This window comes from Cyprinodon variegatus, unplaced genomic scaffold (genome assembly GCF_000732505.1).
Source record: "Cyprinodon variegatus isolate N-32 unplaced genomic scaffold, C_variegatus-1.0 Scaffold1607, whole genome shotgun sequence".
Classification (NCBI taxonomy): domain Eukaryota; kingdom Metazoa; phylum Chordata; class Actinopteri; order Cyprinodontiformes; family Cyprinodontidae; genus Cyprinodon; species Cyprinodon variegatus.
Genome location: NW_015152060.1, coordinates 46,040 through 51,053, shown reverse-complemented (window position 1 = coordinate 51,053; position 5,014 = coordinate 46,040). Strand labels below are relative to the sequence as shown.

Sequence of the window (5,014 nt, the reverse complement as noted above, 5' to 3'; positions counted from 1 at the left end):
ATTAGCGAGTGAAACCTTGAAAGCTCGCGAGATCAGGATGGTCTCACGAGGCTAAACATCTGGAGCCTCACCTGGTAGTTCTTCCCAAACAGCTGCATGCCCACCACAGCGAAGATGAAGACGATGATGGCGAGGACCAGCGTCAGGTTGCCCAGGGCGCCCATGGAGTTCCCGATGATCTTGATGAGGGTGTTGAGCGTCGGCCAGGATCGAGCCAGCTTGAAGACGCGCAGCTGAGGTCAGACACAGAAGAAGACGGGATATGTGGTTCAGAACCTCACAAAGTTTTCACTCCCTGATTTTTTCACATCTCAATGGGATTTTATGAGACGGAGCAAGACGACATCGCTGAACATCATCCTTTAGGTCAGATTATTGGTTGGATTGACGTCTGGGCTTTGACTAGGCCATTTCAAAATGGTAATACGCTTTCACCTCTATCTCTGGCGTTATACTTAAGGTGGGTCTTATTCTGTCTCCATCCATGCTCTTCTTGACTGATCAGTTCAGGTCTACAGTGTCTCTATCTTCTCTCCATGTTCAGCTGACGGATGAACCTTGCTTTAAACTGAGCCAGAACGTCCTTCCTGACCCGTCTGTTGGGTTGCTTGGTTGTTCTCTGATATTTTCAAAAGAACCTTTAAGGCTAGAAACAGATCAGCTGTATTTTAACCTTTCCTTGCTTCAGTCTGCATGGCGACTGTTGAAAACTTTTCCTCCTGCCCTATCTTCGTGTTGTTCTGCCACAGAGGCTCCAAATGGAGCTCATAGTGAGATAAGGAGCAGAGATCGATTAATACATTATTATTGTCGGCCCCTGCTGGGTTCTCCCAGGGCAAACAGACTCTGGGTGACGGTTCAGACAAAGAGCAGTTCCAAAAGCCTCCATAATGACAAAAAGTTCGAAGCACGTGACATTACCCGCTACGGTGGAGACGGGACCGCACTCTTGAGCAACTAGGGATTGGGCTTTATCGATGAGTGCCCGGTGGTCGGGAACTTTCTCGTGGTACCCGGCCAAAGGAGCGGCACAAGGCCATCCCCCATTGGGCTCAACACCTGCAGGAGGAACTATGAGGCGGAGGCCTTGATCACCTGATCCGTGGATACTTAAACTGGCTAAGGGGGTGTGGAATGTCACCTATCTAGGGAGAAGGAGTCTCAGCTGGTGCAGGAGGTGGAGCGATATCAACTCGAAATAGTTAGTCTGGCCTCCACACATGGTGTGGGCTCTGGAACACAACTCCAGGAGAGGTGCTGGAGTCTCAGATACTCTGGAGTGGCCCACTGGGAGAGGCGGAGGGCCTCTCTCCCCCCGGCTCAGCTGTCTCATCATGGAGTTTAGCCCTGTGGACGAGTGTTGCAGCTCTTTTCCTTCGGGTAGAAGGGTGGATCTCTGACTGTTGATGTGGCCTACTGTCCAAAGCAACAGTACAGATTCCATTATTCTGCTGGGGGACTTCAACACCCATGTGGGAAAGTAAGCTGACACCTGGAGGGGGGTGATCAGGAGGGATGCACCCCAGCTCTTGAACCCTGGCTGTGTTCCATCGCTGGACTTCTATACAGTCCACCGATTATCCAGAAGGAACACCATGTTCAAGCATTGTGTTGTCCACAGGTGCATGTGGTACCCTAGGTCGATGACGAACTTTCTACACTAGAAGAGAGGGGCGGAGCTATCCACCGATTGCCACCTGCTGGTGAGCTGGATATGATGGAAGAGGATGAAGCCAAACAGACTCCCTACAGTGATGGTCTGCAGACAGCCAGACCATCAACAGGCATTGCTGCCAATCCCCGAACTCAGTGGTGGACACTGGCAGTAATGGCTGCTTGAATCAAGGTGAAGGTTTCCCATCAAGCCTGGTTTGCTGGTGGAACTTCTGAGGCAGCAAGCAGGTATCATGCGCAGTTGAGGAAGTAAAAACCAGATCGTTGCGGTTGCTGTGGTGAAGAGAGAGCCGAGCAAAAAAGCAGAGCTCTGGATTTACCGGTCGGCCTAGCTCGGTCATCAGGGAGAGGCTCCGAGTAGAGCCGCTTCTCCTCCACATCAAGAAGAGTCAGCCGAGGTGAGGCATCTTTTTCTGATGTCCCCTTGATGCCTCCCTGGCGAGGTGTTCCAGGCTTGTCCCACTGGGAGGAGGCCTAGAGGACAACTCATGAGGGACTATGGCTGTGTATGTACAGCCGCCCTAACCCTTACATAGGGCACTATCAAAAGTAGAGAGCATCGATGGTCACTAGGCAAGCAGATATATCCTGGAATGCTTTACAAGAGCTCTCCTTGCAAAGCATCTTGGGATTTTTTGGGGAGAGAAAGAACAAAGATGGTGCAGACTCTGAGGGTGGGGTCACATGTTCCCTATAAAGTCCACTATACATTGATGGAGGGGTCAGGGATCAGGGTGGACGCCTCTGTCTCTGGGCTGATCTGGGAGCGCCTCTGGCTTCTCCAAGATGAGCCGAAGGAGGTTTCTGCAGGGATGGAAGTCTGGGACACAATAACAACTGATAAAAAAGTCTCAGTTTGAACAAATTAAAACCAAAACATTAACATCAGATAGCAAATAGAGAGAGAGGCAATCCATGCCCTTAATGCGACCTCAAGGCATGGCTGCTGATAATAACGATACAAGAAACAAAACACAAATATCAGCCAATATCAATCACAATAATCATCTTCTGAAAAAGACCATGGAATACCGGGATCTTGGCACTGATGGCTGGCTTAATTACTCATTTCATTCACCCGTCTAACTCTGCCAAGTTGCTCATTACCTATCATCTGATCCACCTGCTCCTGCCTCTATTTAAGGCGCTTGAATCCAGTCATTAGCTCCAGATTATTTAGAGTTCCCTGGTGTTTCTGATTTACTGATCCTGACCTGTTGTGCCTCTCAACTACTGAGCCTGCCTGTTCCTGTTCTGATCTGTTTGCCTGACCTGGCTTCGGACTCCTGCATGTTCTCCGGAGCTGCAGCATCTGAGACACTCTGGGCGTCTCCCGCCGCATCTAGTTAGCAGCCCACCAGCTGGATCCTACCTCGTTCTCTGGGCTTGGACCGAACTGGTAAACCAGGTTAGTGACTCACGTTCATAATCTTCCACCATTAGATTTAGGTGGTCGCTAACCTGTGTTTCTCACCTGCAGAGTTTCCAGCCTCAGACACCCTAGCAGCTGCTACTCAGATCTGCAGATCCACCTGCTTTTCATAAACTCTCTTTATATTTATCCCACTGTCTGTCTTGCCTTGAATACGGGGTCCTCTGCTCTGAGTTTTGACATGGAAGATCCTCCATTAGAGACTGACAGTATAAGAATAACAGCTCTATTAACCTAATATCTACACTATAAGCCTCACATTCATTATGAATGAAGGATGAGAAATGATCCTACAGGGGGAATGAGAGAGGGAGGCCATTATAGTCCAGCAGCCTTTCAAAACTGTTTAAAAATAAAAACAGTTTAAGATTAAAAATCTGGAAGAGAACAGAACACATCTAGCTGTTTTAAGTCTATGAAGAAAGCAGAAAGGAAGGTCCAGTCTTTCTGAAGCATATAAATGTGAGTGAGAGTAGCAGAAATAAACAGCAGATAAGGGGCGGAGCTACAGAGGAGCCAATCAGACACAGTGAATGATTTCCTGCAGTGAAGTTGGAGACCTTCAGAGCAAAAGACGAAGATCTACTGACCCTCCAGCTTCTTTGTGGGACAGAAAACTGTCCAGAGCTGGACCTTTAGGTTCAGTGACATCATTCAGCATCAACCAATCAACAATCAACCTGGACTGTCCCGGTCCAGTAGAACCCAAACATCTCACAGCTAGAGAAGTTCAGGTTTCAAGCAGCTGGGGTTTCCGTTTCCTCCATGATGATGACCGAGTCGTCTGATCTGACATCAGGACCAAACAGGAAGACCTACCAGCCTGAAGGAGCGCAGAACGCTGAGACCCTCCACGTCCGACAGACCCAGCTCCATGAGGCTGAGGCAGACGATGATGCTGTCGAAGATGTTCCAGCCGGTCTGGAAGTAGTAGTACGGATCCAGAGCGATGATCTTCAGCACCATCTCTGCAGTGAAGATCCCTGAGAAGACCTGAGGAAGCAACAGCAGCAGCTTAGAGGCGCGTTAAAGAGTCGCAGAGAAGGTCGGACCTGCAGCACGATCCACAGGCAGCACCGAAGATGACAGATGTTTGGTTCCATCATCAATATTTGTTCAGATCTTCTGACCCTTTAATGAATGGAACATGCATGGTTAGAGAATCAAACGGAGATCCTGTAATGTTTAAATAAATCCTGGATTATTTCAGTTTGATGGATCTTCACTGTGTCGATGCAGTCATCGAAACATCTGGACCAATTCTGTAACTTCTTCATCTGGTTCTTCCTGTGGCCAACATTCAAATGCATCTTAAAAACAGATTTCATAGTTTGTTGTTCTCAAGAAACTGAAGTTAAATTTTAATTCACTTTTAATCCCATCGGCTTAAATGGGATCATATTTAAAAAAAGGTGAGAACTAAATATCGATTCCATGATGATCTTCTGACGTATTTCTTATAAGATGATGCAACTTGAATTATTTGACATCAACATCATCAAAACAATAAAGAGCTAATTTTTCTAACTTTCCAGTAATGAATCAATTAAACTGGGAATTAAGAAGCTACGATATCTGAAAAAATGTAATATAGGGTGAAAACTGAAATCCTGTCTGTATTTAAACTGGATTTAATCACAGACACAAATTAAGTTACATTAGATTAAACATTGAATCATTTTTATGAAACAGATCAAGTAATATACTAAAAGACAAAGCAAAATCAATCAATCAATCAGATCAATAAATAATCAGATTCAGTTAATCTGATCAATCAATCAATCAGAATCAATCAATCAGAATCAATCAATTAATCAATAAGACTAAATCAATCATACCAATTAATCCGTCTATCTCTTGCTTTTTTTTTTAACAACTGATATTAAATAAATGAACAAATTAATAAAC

General features: G+C 46.1%; 1 pseudogene; it reads right to left on the bottom strand.

Moving 5' to 3' along the window:
* Positions 1 to 5,014, bottom strand: part of LOC107104076 — a 95,125-nt pseudogene that overhangs the window by 66,672 nt on the left and 23,439 nt on the right.